Source organism: Camelus bactrianus, chromosome 21 (genome assembly GCF_048773025.1).
Source record: "Camelus bactrianus isolate YW-2024 breed Bactrian camel chromosome 21, ASM4877302v1, whole genome shotgun sequence".
Lineage (NCBI taxonomy): Eukaryota > Metazoa > Chordata > Mammalia > Artiodactyla > Camelidae > Camelus > Camelus bactrianus.
The window spans coordinates 13,612,922-13,626,356 of NC_133559.1; the positions used below are offsets into that span (position 1 = coordinate 13,612,922).

The following is a 13,435-nucleotide window of genomic DNA, read 5'->3' on the forward strand; positions in this document are numbered from 1 at the left end:
GACAGAATATTACAATGGTGAAGGACATGGGCCTTAGAATCAGACAAAAGCCTGACATAATTGTATCACATTCCTTAAGATACTTAAACTCTCTAATATAAAATGGAACTAAAGATACTTACTTTTCAGTTTTATTAAGCAATAAATATAAGAATGTATGTGAAAGATCTAACACAGTTCTGGCCTATAATAAGTATACACTAGCTGGGAGCTAACCTCACTGCTGTTACCATTTTCACTATGTTTACCAATCTGAGGCCCATCCCAAGTCAGTAAGTAATTAGGTAAAAACATTTACCAGAAGCAGCTTGAGGTCTACAGTCAGGAAGATAAACCCCATGCTCTCCATGACAATGGTTTTGCAGTCTTAACAAAATAAGATCCATACACAGAACACAGAATCCTCCAGAGTCTGTTCCAAGTTCCATTCCCAGAAATGACTTCAATGAGTAAATACTTTCCAACTCACTTGCAGATTCACTGTGTACCTGCTAATTCATTATCCTGCTCTTGCTCAGGGATGATCTTCAAAGCACGTAACACAGCAAAGTTTATCCAACATATTGTCCCCCAACTCCTTCAAGTTTATCCTGCAACAGCTTCTGTGACTCACGGAGCAAGCACGCTACAAAGGGTACGAGTGATTTTTTTAAACTTAAAAAAAATAACAGAATTTTTAAAAAATTAGCAGACAAAATAACATTTACAATGAGTGAAAAATAAAGCAAATTATAAACAGAGAAGATGAGGGGTGTAATTTGTCCTCAACTCTGGTTGTTGACTTACTGCAAGCTTGTGCCACACAGAGAGTAAGCAACAAAACCTCTTCACTGAGAACAGTAATCCATGAGAGCAAAACTGAAGACCGAAGAATCTCAGGACTCAACACAATGGAGAATCAACCAGAGGGTTTAATTAATCAGAAGGCTTTCAGTATAACAAGTCCAATGACCTGGACGTGGAAGAAAGCACTGTCCCAGGCTGCACTGTCCCAGGCTCCGCTGGCCCTGGAAGAGCCCTGGTTCCAGAGTTGACATCTAGCACTCTGCCTCCCAACTGTCACCTTCTTCTCATGTCCCATAGAGGCACATGGATCTTGGATTCACTTCCTTCGCCCTGACTTCCCTATTATCTAAATAGATGGGGGTGAGGGAGTGCTGGGGAGAGATGATCTGAGAAATAAAACCTTAGACAACATTATTGGATATACTCTGCTGAATAGATTTCCTCAAAATAGCAACAATGAAAAATAATTTTAACCACTAAAAATTCCTGAAATACATCAGAAATTTTGTAGCTTTAAAAGTCTTCCAATATTTGGGGGTGGGGAATAATCTGTGGTCTTGCTCTTTTCACCCACCTCTACCCACCTTGTCCTCTCTGATAGTTTCTCGTGTACCATTCACTCTATTCACTCATCTGCCTATTGACTCCCAAGCATACCCTATACACTTGTTCAAGCAGTCTTGCCCAGAATTCTCTTTCTCCCCATGGTAACTTGGAGGAATAATTCTTCTGAAGTTTCACAAAGCTCCCATCTCTTCCAAGGAGCCTTCCCAATTGCCTCTTCTTCTTTTTAAATATGACAATAAGACTCTTTGCTTCTAACAAGTTAGCACTGATATCACTTTGATTTCACAAGGATTGTAAAATCCTAGAAATCAGGGACCACAACTTTTATATTGTTGCATCTCCTAAAATGTTTGGTATAATGTCCATTGCATCAGTATTGAGAATGCAAAGTCAAATTCTAGCCTTTACCGTTAGCTTCCTGTGAGAGTTTAAGCACATCATTTTACCTCTTAGAAACTCTGATTTCTCATCTGTAAAAGTGAGTATAATAATATCAGTTTCAAAGGGGGTGCTGTGAGCACTCACTATGCCCGTATGTGTAAAGCACTTAAAACGGCACCAGACCCACTGCATGTGTTCAATAAATGACAGCTTAAACAATGTCTGTGTTCTGTATGGTGGAGGTGTAGTGATTACCTTCTCCAGATAATGCATTCAAATGATGTCCTCAATCTGGTCTGCAATTAAAAGCAAAAGAGCCATTAGTGAGAAAGAGGACCTAAGCACTTAATGACAACTCTAATCTCCAGGAAGAACAGCTCTTCTCAAGGTGAGACATTGCTATCAAACCCACTTGTCTCTGTGAGCAATTTACTCTACAATGAGTCTAGTAACCCCTGCTTATTCTTCTGGGATTTATTGCAGTGATAAACTTTCCAAACACTGGAAACTGGAACACGAGTTATCTGGACAGTTTAAAGAGACATTCTGATGGGGAAAATGTGTTTTGCTCTAATCAAGTGAATTGGTGGTTTCAGGGCTCTTCCCAGCCCTGCAATATGGCGCCATTCTTAGGCCATGCCTTTCTAACCATATTGTCTGAGACATGGGTGAATTTCTATCCCAGATCAATTCAGTATGTAATCAGTAACTATTCAGATTGACTATCATGCAAACCTACTCAATTAAATTGCATGTCACTCTACCATAACATTTCAAATCATCCATATGCCTCTTTGGTTATGGAAATTATATTGCATATTGCAACTGGATTGAAGTTTGTGTGTGTGTGTGTGTGTGTGTGTGTGTGTGTGTGTGTGTGTGTGTGTGTATGTATCTCCTTTCCTGGAAAAATGGCCACTTCTTCCTGAGTGATCACATTGTATATTACACACAGTTCCTTTACAACACCACCAACACATTATTGCTCCTGAGGGGGGCAGGCAACAACTAATACTTTTTTCATCTTTTAATCCTGCTCTTGGAGCCTAGCACAAAGTTGGCCCATGGTACAGGATCAACAAATGTTTATTCTCTCAATTAATTCATTTTCTCAGTTGTCCCTACTCCGTCACCAAGTTGCTCTGGGACATTAAGCATATCATGTCTCTGGGCTATGCTTCTGTTTCCTTCATGGAAAAAGGAGTTGAATCTCTGAAATTCTATAATTTTATGAAAACAAAGAAACAGAATGAAAAAAGACATTAAATACAATAGGTGTGTCCCTAAGGGCACTCACAGATTTGTGTGCAGGACAATTCTGGTGCTCGGCTTTGCAGATCTCACTTTCTTCCCACCCATATTTTCTCCCTCAGTACAGAGAGTGACAATGTTAGTAGGAGCAGAGATAAAAATCACCTTCTTTATTAGATCTGGGTTAGGCCAACAGGCCCCCAAAACACACAGAGTCAGATCTGCCTTGGCTTTAATATGGTTACAGCGTGTTACTGGACCTTACCCTCTAATTTTTTAATGAACTGATTACTAGTCCCAGGGATCAAAGACTCCTGTTGTTTATCTTTACTCTTTTAGTTTAATGACTTCTGACACTCCATTAGGGTGTCCTAAGGACTCAGATGGAGTTTTGATTGCCATTCAAGATGAGATGATAGAAAACTCACCAGGATCTATAATGTTCTACTATGAACCTAAGAGGGGACGGGGAACAGCATTACCCTTGTTTTAAAGTGAGCCATCCCTAATCCTTATTTACAGAAACTGTTCTAGCACTGCTCAAGCAGGGAAGCAGAGTTTACTCAAAAAATTAGGGAAAAGCACTTCCAGGAAAAAGAGAAGAAAAAAAAAACACAACACTGCCTGGGAAATACAAATCTTTTATTTCTATCTCCATTGGTGCTCTTCTTGGAATCCCCATGCTAATAACCTTTCCTCTCCTTAGGATTATAGCAGGAATATAGATAAATAAGGTGCAAAGAATCATCTCTATTGATGGCTGTTCAGTAAAGCACAAAATGCAGAGTTTTTGGTAAGTTGGATTTGTAGTGGCTAGGATCTTGAGCCAACTTGGACCATCTTAACACTTCAACCTAAATATGGCATTGGCATTAGTAGGAAGACTAGGGTTTGACAAAATTATTCAAATGGCAAAGAAGAAACTGGAAAATGGTCCATCTTCAACAAACAGAGGAACATCTGCCCCTGTTTGTCTGCTTCACAATGGGAGGGAGAGTTGAGATAGCCCTGTCTCCTCTTGTAAAACAAGGGGCCAAAAATACAAGAGCGAAGGAGAATGAAGAAAGTTATCACACTGCAATTTGATTTCATAAACATACTGCAAGTTAAGTTACCCCACTGGGCATGAAGCTCTCAAATTTCAAATAATCTACACCTGCTCTCTGCACTGGAAGAAAAATGAGTGGAAAGAGACAGAAAGTATCCACTCCAGTAATCTGCTTTATGGAGAGTAAAGTGTCTCTTCTATGGAAATACAAGAAAGGAAGAATCAGTTCCTCCTTCTGGAAACTTTCAGGTTGAGCCTTCACTTCTCTACTGCACTACGGTAATAATCCTTTTAGTATGTTTATCACCATTCTTCTAATTTAAGGTTTTCACAGCATGGAGGAAAGTCTTCTTTTCAGAAGATTAAATCATGCCTCTAACTTTCTACCAAACCTTCAACACTTCCTTGAGAAAGTCACCCACTCTTTCTGTGTCTCAGTTTCCACTTCTATAAAATGGGGAATGATAGTAATTGGTGTGCAAGTTTGTCCTGAAGGTTAAATGAGTTAATGTCATGAATCTCTAGTAAGTGCTAGTGATTAATCTCCTCATTATATTTATCTTCTGCTGCCTTCCCTCAGCTCCCCCTGGCTCAGTCCATGGTATTCCAGTCAGTAGATATGATGTTGCCACATTTCTCAGAGTGATATGGGTTTGAGCCTGGAAGTACTCAGCTCATACATTTAATTTAACACTGCCTTATAGAGCTCTGCTGACCCAGGACACCAGGCCCCAGAGATGTCCATTGGGTTCTCCAGCTGAGTCCTAAATCTTTCTGCAAACATGGCTTAAGGTGTGGAGGTGCAGAGCTGACTGCTGATCATCTAGAACAAAGCATGACTAGAGACACAAACTGTGGATTTAATCTTCTGGGAACAATCACTATTGTGATGAAATTACCATAAATTGAATGAAAAGAAAAAAAGAAAGCTGAAGACAAATATGTAAAGATTATCTATACTTAGGTCAATGAGCTTTAACCGTCTACATATCTTGAACCTATCATGAATAGTGTCTGATGTATTCGCACAGCAAACTTAAGAGGCAGTGAGGGTGAGTTGTTGTAGGATCAAGATTAAGTGGTTTGTCTGAAGTCACACAGTGAGTTCATTGCGCAGCTACAAAAGAACCCAGCTTACCTAAGACCCTGTTAAAGAAAAGCTACTAAAATCAGGTGTGGTGGGACTGGAAAGAGCCTTCCTGTGGCTGATGCAAGGATGGACTTTCAAGATTTGGTCTTTGGAGAGGAAATGCCTTTCCCTGCTCACCCCACTACTTTTAAGTTCTTGGCAGAAAGATCCTGAAAAAATAAAACATATTATTAGTGTTAGAAGAGTGCCAATCTCAGCTGAGCTCTGTTGAGTCAGTAACTCAACACAAGAGGATTGGTAGGGAGAGAATAAATAAATTCTAAGGTTCTCCGAGCATTTGAATTTATGATCTATAAAACTCCATCCATAAAAGGGAAAAAAATCTGGACATGTAAAATTATAGACAAGTTCTGCCCAGGCCTTAGTCATTAGCAAGGGAGTTTTTCATAAATACAAGATTGGAGGTGTTTCTGGGATTTTAACAAACCTAAACGTTTCAAGCGTAATGGAACCTTACTAAGTGAAAGACACTGCACAGAACTTGGTAGGTACTACATCCCTCAACTTATGAAGTTTAGAATCTAGACGAGAAAAAGTTCAACCTTAAAAGATGTCTAGTGATACAATTCAGTTTTTTTCCCCTCAAGTTACATTTATTTAAGACCACATAACATATACCAGAGGAACTCAATCGTCTGTCATGCCTGTTAAACATCTGAGCCAATATATTCCTTGAGTTAACAAGGTCTTTGAGGAAAATGTTGGTTTCTCAGTGGAGATGGAGTCCATGTAAGGATCTCTGAACAAGCAATAGACCTTCTCCAGTCTCTAAGGAGTTTAGAAACATATCAAAAAGTTTTACTCACACTTTTTTCATCTTTTAAGTAATAAAACTATGATGAGGAAAATATAAAAAAGGGAAAAAAATAATCACCCTGTAACCCCATCACTCTAACATGCTCTGGTCACACCTTAACTTTCTTTTGCTGATCTCTCCTTTTCTCAGGAATTCTTAAATATATCAGGGCTTTGGACTTGATCCTTGGACTTTTCATCTTTTCCATCTTCACTTTGTCCAAAGTGATCTCATAATCTCCTGGCTTTAGGTGCCACCTGTATGCTGATGGCTCCCAAATGTGTAACTCCAGCCTAGATTTCCAGCTATTCCTTCATAGTTACACCCATCTCCCTCCTTAGCCTCCAGCAACCACTAACATGTTCCCCAACTCTATAATTTGGTCATTTTGAGAATCTTATTTAAATGGAATCATACAGTATGTAGCCTTTTGAGATTAGCTTTTTAAAAAATTATTATTCAGGGTATTTCCCCTGAAATTCATTCAAGTTGCTCTATATTTCAGTTGTTCATTCATTTTCCCACTATGTGTGTACCACAGTTTATTGAAACATTCACCCATGGAAAGATATTTGAATTATTTACAGTTTTTGTCTATTACAAATGAAGCCTGCAAATTCATATACATTTTTGTGTGGACATACATTTTCATTTCTCTGGGATGAACCCCCAGGAATGTGATGGCTGGGTTGTACATTTAGTATATATTTATTTTTCTAAGAAACTTCCCAACTATTTTCCAGAGTAGCTGTACCATTTTGCATTCCCATCAGCAACGTATGAGAGATCTAGTTTTGCCACATCCTTGTTAACACTTGGTATTGTCTGTCTGTTTGATTGTAGCCATTTTAGTGGGTATACATTGGTATCTCATTGTGGAGTTTTTATTTCCTTAATGATTAATATTGTTGAACATTTTTTCATATGTTTATTTGCCATCTGCATATTCTGCTTGATGAAATTTCTTTTCATGTCTTTTGCCCATTTTCCAGTTGTATTCTTTTGGGAGATCTTTAGATAAGTCTTTTTGTCAACTATGTGTTTTGCCAATATTTTCTTGCTGTCTGTAGCTTGTCTTTTCATTCTCTTTACAGACTATTTCGCAGAGTAAAAGTTAAAAGTCTCACTTAACTGTGTTTATTGCAGTATTTTGCAATTGAATTTTTACCATGATTACCTTTTTTTGCCCATAATTAGCATCTTACAGATTATGGGTATCTGCAAAACAGATTCAGAGATGTCGTTCCAGACATTTCCTTACTTCATTACTTACCTCTGATCTCCAAGTGTACCTGCCTGGTGCACCCAATTTTCTCAATGTCCTACTCTCAACTAGGGGCCAGGAGATAAGCTGAAAGTCAAATTTATGTCAGTGAGTGCTATGAGAATGCGCCATATCCCCAGTTGCATATCGTATTCTTTCAGGTGTTTTGTAGAGACAAACTTGAAACAAATAAGAAGTGATTTGAAAGGTGGTAATTTTTTCTCCATGGACACTGATTGGAAAAAAAAAATCCAAACTTTAGATTGCTAAAAGAGAAGCACTAAACATGGATTTGCCACTAATTGTCTATGTAACCTTAAATAAGCCACTCCATTCTGAGCCTGGGTTTCCTCACCTGTAAAAATGAAAGGACTGTAGCAAATTTAATGTTCTATAATTCTAAATCACAGCAGTACACCAGCTGAGTACAAATGTGGATCTCGTGTACGATGAAGTTGTTGTGTGATTCTGCTTGAAAGCTTTTAAAGAGAGAATTCAAGCTACTGAGTGTGTTTAAATGACTGCTAAGATCCCTCCGGGGTGAGTCAACTTTCTTAGCACTTTTCTAATAAAGGACACAAGGTGTTTTCACTCTGTTTCTTCTAAGATCAAAGCAGTCCTCCTCTTCTACAGATTTCCCATGTCAAGATACCAAAATCTACACAACATTTCTCTGTTTTATTTCTAATCTAAATCAACATTGAAAATCAGTGATCAGGAATAAATTAAGGTAGAATGAAACCTGTCTTTCCTAAAGTTAAAGGAAGCTTGGGGATAGGGAGGGAACAGGAATGAGAGAGGAGGAAGAGGAAGTTGGTGAAGAGGTTAGGGTGATGATTAATTAGCCAGTAGGCAGATACACATCCATCCAATAAACAGAATGTCATTAAGATTGGTTTACATTAATTTCAACTGCATCTTTGCTTAAAAGGAACTTCACACAAAAAAAGGTACATTACCTGAGCAATTTGGAAATCAGTTTCAAAAGATGCTTTCTTTCCAATCTGTCATCCCAAGACAGGGCAACAAAGAACACTGCACAACTATGGAGGGAAAAGGAGGATGGAAGTCACTGTCAGTCTAACAATGCTGACATCCTGGTGCAGGAGGAGACAGAGGCAGAAATGTAAATGCAAGAAACAAGCACACAGAAGTCTAAGGAAACAGCAAGTGTTGATGGGGAAGAGCATCGTCACAAAATCATATTGATATTTAGAAAACTGTTCGGGTGATTGGATCAATAAAAGCTTAAGGATCTCAGATCTGAAAGGATTTTGGAGGCAATGTTGCCAGCCACCTTTCCCTTTTCCCTTTGATCATATTTCTTTTCAACATAATTACTCATTCATCCTTCCGTTTAATCAGCACTTATTTTTCTGAAGTCCTACAATGGCCAAGTACTAATACAGAACCTGGGAATACCAAAGTGATGAATTAAGACACAATCCTTTCTATCAAGGAGCTGTCATTCTGGTCCATGCTATCTAGATTAGACCACCAAAGAAAGGGTTACAAAATAATTTGATGTGTGTGAGTTTCGTTTTTGAGATATTTACTGGAGACTATTGAAAGCAAACAGGAAGAATGCTTATTTCTGCCTGGGTAAGTGGGAAACACACAGGAAGGGGATTTGCGGTTTGGGAAGGTAAGATTAGAAAGGGCTTCTTCGTTGGGATTATTTACATCTAGAATTCCCCCTGGGGATCTAAGAGCACCAGTTTTGTCCTCTCTGAGGTTTAGAACTGGTGAGTGTGGGGGTGGGGAATCTTCAAACTCCCAACCTCCCATCTATTGGCAAAAAGTTACCCTCTTTCTATTCTAATGTTATTGCTTTCCACACATTCAAAAGTAATATCATTTTACGTTCTCTTTTGTATCTGTTTTGCTTTTCAGCCAGGAGATTTACTTGAAAGCAGCAGCATCGATCTTAGGCTGTAGAAGGGATCTCACAGAATGTAACCGGAAGGGACATTTACAGTGAGGAAACTGAGGCCCAAAGAGAGACAGTGACACACACACTGGGGTTTTCTAACCGTGTTGGGACTAAACTCTTAATCCAGTTTTATATCCGTTACCCCTGTCTCCCCAACCCCTGCTATTTTCTCTCTTAGGCTATACTTACAACCTCCCTAGGGTGCTAGATAATACTTGTATGTCCTGGCTGTGTTCATTTTCGCACAAGTTTCCCATGAAGATTTTGCTCTTTCCTCTTTCAGACATGACCTAAGACCTCAGGCTGGCCTCATTAACTGATCCCTGTGGCACCTTAAAAACAGCCCTCCCTAGGGAGATGCCTGGATCAGGATGGCTAGTCCCCAGTGACTGCATTCCCACCAGCCCTGGCCCTCTCCGCAGAACTCAGTCCAAGCAACATGCAGTCTATGTTGAAGAAAGTATTTATGCGTGTAGCCCTTTTGGCTTCTTCCAAAGCCATTAAAAACCTTTGTGGTTTGAATCTGTTCACAGAAGAATTAATTGACGGTTTTGAATGTTACTAGAGAAGAAACCCAGCTAGTTTCTCAGGATATTCATCTGGGAATTTTCAGCTTGAGGAATAATGTATTTCAGATGTTCCCTAAAAAAATAAAAAGTAAATAAAAAGTGAAAAAAAAATGACTAATTAATGCCCTCTACAGAAGTTAGTTGTGGGTGGTTGGAAGATGGATATAAATCTGGTGTAAATTGAGATGGCTTAATAACGGCCAAACCCTTTCCCCTTCTGCATCTTTGTCTTTTGACAGTGACATTCAGAATCCTACAGCCAAAGCCTGCCTTACACAGAGGCAGAAAATTGCAGCTATGTTTATAAGCGATGTGGGAAAGCTAAAAGCCCCCATCTACTAAACGGTTCTCTCTGCTGGCACTCCGTCTGGTTTGGCCTGACACGCTTCTCTTTTAGATGCACACACCTTGAATTATTTAACCCAAACTCACAGCCTCACATTCAGAAAGAGAATACTAAAATGCACATTTTACTACATGTAAAATCGCTAGCATCAGGCGAGGCACGGAGCCAAAGTGGTCTGTGCATGTTACATAGTGATGTTGGCTTATCCCTTCACGTGCTGAATTAAATATCTGAACTCCCAGTTTACATCCAGCACTTAAAGAGCTTGCTGCCCCTGAGAAGAGAGAGATCTACAAACAGATGATTGCAATACAGTGCAGCAAGAAATTATAATGGAGGGAACCTCAGGTACCTCAAGAGTAACGAAGAACGTTAGTCCAGCTGGAGACAGAGCAGGGAGGGCATGTGATACCTGACTCCTAAATGCCAGTGGGAGTTACTGTGGGATTCCTGGGAGCTGCAGAAGTTCTTCATCACTCTAGAAGTATAGGCTGGAAAGGGTGACAGAACATGGCATCAGCAAACCCAGAGTGGCCAGCAGGCGGGCAGAGGCTTGTTTCGGACGTGTGCATGTGGGGCAGGAGCCCCGAGCACCAGGTGCCCTGGTAACAGACTGACCGTATCCCCTGCCAGGACGGGAAAACACCTAGATAAATGCTGGGCAATGGAGGTCAAGCGCAAATTCCAAGAAAAGAACACCGAAGGCACCCTCTGGTTGCTTCAAAATATCCTTGTGTTCCATTCTGCTCATAAAGCAGTGATACATTGCCAGTACACATTATTTCCCTCCCCACTTCTGTGTGTCAACGTACATGTCTGTGAGGAGGAACCACATGGAAGGGAGCTAATATTTTTTTAAATAATTATCACTTATTGGGTGATTACATTATCATAATATTTTTATCATAACATTACATAATATTTAAAATTATAATTTATTAAATAGAATCTTCCCAACAGCATATCAGTGAGTTTGGAATTACTAATCTCGTTTTATGTTATAAGAAGACTGAAGCTCAAGAAAGCTAAGAAAGGTTAAGGAACTTGCTTGAAGGAACCTAACTGAAACAGGAATTCAGACCCAAAGTCTATTTTTTTGTTTCATGATGTTGTAACACTTCACAAGTTTTGGAATCAGGCGTATTTGGATTTAAGTTAATAAAAATGTATTTGTTCTTGTCTGTGTGATTTTTAAATTTTTATGTCCCTTTCCTTAATTTTATTAATAAGGTCTTTGGCTGGTTTGTTTTATTTGTGAATCTTATGTAAATATTTGCTCCTCTCATTTGCTTATTTTGGCTTTCTTGAGAAAATGAAATCATTGCCAGTGCTCCAAAAAGCATGAGTTCCAGTCAATTCAGTTTAACAGTTTCACTGAGTAAATACCATGTATGCAAAACCAGAGAATCCTCTAGATACGCCTCTTGCCCTGATTTATAATTTTCCCTTCACTTATCACCACCTAAAATATATAGTTGTTCATTTGAATACTGTCCAACTCTCTCTTTTTTTTTTTCAGGTTGGGCAAACTGTTTTACATTCTACTTTAAAAATATTCCTACATTTTAATATGTGGTATTTAATACCTGGTTCAATTCCTTTATATAATACGTGGTACACTGTCACATATTAACAGACCACATAGTGGCTGTTTTTAATGTTTGTGTGCTTTGTAAGTTTCCATGTCATCAGAAGCAGTACATCCTAGGACAGAGGAGATAAAGCAGTCTGGTTCTGAGCCCTGACCAGGAGAACTTCTGTGACCTTGAGTCCCTAAACGAGGTGGATCTTAGTCTTCTGGGGGCCATCAGAATACTGTCCATCTCTTGTAATAGACTGTGAACTCCATGAAACCAGGAACATCCCCGGTTTTGCTCGAAGACGTACCCTCAGGAACTAAACAGTCCTGGAAACCCATGCATGCTTTACAAGTATGTTAAATGACTGAAAAACCATTACATTCTGAAGGAAATATAAGGATGCATAAGACAGCTTTCGGTCTCGCTATGTGCACCTGGGTGGAGACTCGGGACACAAATGCATGAAGCTGCCCAGCAGCGTAAGTGGCTGTTCAGCTATTGTGAATCAGAGGCCTCAAATCCAGATGTGAAATAAATTTAACTTTCCTGTTTTATAACTCAGCCTAAACTGGATTTCAAGCTTCTATTCTGCTAGTCTAGCAGAAACTTTACACGTTTCCTCTCCTTCTCCAGTTTGTGTCTCAGATTTGATGAGAGCTTACGCAGGTCAAACCCCAGTGGTGGGCATGCTGCCTGGACTTCTCATCTGTCCACACCAGCCATCAGTGTGATGCCCTTTGGTCCTCCTTCTGCAACCCCTCCAGGACTGGTAGCTCTCTCTGCCCCTTCTTCCTTATGCATAAAGGCATAGAAATCTTTGTGCTGCTTTTCAGCCATCTCTTAAAGACTGTCTTTGGACATCTCTGCATAAATACCCTCTCTGAGGTCTTGTCACCTTTCCTAGGTTCTGTCTACAACACGGGGTCCCTTCTCTGCTCTTGAGGGTACCACAGACCTCAAATCACTTCCTGGACTATTTCAGAGAAGAAAGGTACAGAGCCTTTCTGTGTCTCAGACCCACAGCACACTGTTCTCATCCCCTGCATTGCTCCTTCCCTTCACAAGCCTGGAAGAGTATTTTACTAATTTAGGAAGAGGGACAGTCTTCTCAGTTCATGTGCTTTCCAAACACTTTGGCTCTCCTCTAATCCTTTCCTGCAAGTCTTTTGGAAAACAAAGCCAAGATCAAAGACTCACAAGATGTGTGCCCTTCCCTGGAATGATGAACACAGTTAACTAGTATCTTGTATAGAAAGACAGGAAATGGGGAAAGAGATTACTATTTCAAAGACATGATTTTACTACATTCTTCTCCTAGTAAACTTTTACATTCCTATGGGTGAAAAGGGGGGTATTTTCTTCCTGTTGTTTGTTTCTTTCCTTCCTCCCCAAAAGTTAGGGTCTGGGACTGTCCTAAATTGGGCTCTCCAGGGCAATAATATCATAATCAAAGCAATCCACATGAAAGCAAATAGCCTCGTCTGTATAATGGAGCTAACAATCCATAGTTCATGAGTCAGTAGCCAAACTGGCTGACATGTTTAACTCTGGAACTGAGAAACCAGTTCATGTCTGGGGCAAGAGCTGAGCACTCTGTGGGCAAGAAGGAGGCCACCTGCAAATAGGTAAGAGAGCTCTCAGCAGGAATTGAATCAGTCAGCATCTTGATCTGGGGCTTCCCAGACTCCAGAACAGTGAGAAATAAATGTTGGTTGTCTAAGCCACCCAGGGTCTATTTGTTACAGCATCCTGACTGGCTAAGAC

At 39.8% G+C, this 13,435-nt stretch overlaps 1 long non-coding RNA gene across 18 annotated transcripts in view; it reads right to left on the reverse strand.

Moving 5' to 3' along the window:
• The window catches only part of LOC105068042 (uncharacterized), a 41,481-nt gene that overhangs the window by 5,252 nt on the left and 22,794 nt on the right, over nt 1–13,435 (reverse strand). For 5 of the 18 annotated variants that reach the window (XR_012501356.1, XR_012501357.1, XR_012501353.1 and 2 more), the window contains 4 exons: nt 8,203–8,286; nt 5,172–5,332; nt 1,990–2,030; nt 489–625 (listed from right to left, as the gene is read on the reverse strand). This is a non-coding gene — a long non-coding RNA (uncharacterized LOC105068042). Of the gene's footprint in view, nt 1–469; nt 626–1,989; nt 2,031–3,031; nt 3,103–5,171; nt 5,333–8,202; nt 8,287–10,503; nt 10,537–13,435 lie in introns of those variants that run through there. The other 13 variants (XR_012501362.1, XR_012501360.1, XR_012501365.1 and 10 more) reach the window with 7 other exon arrangements.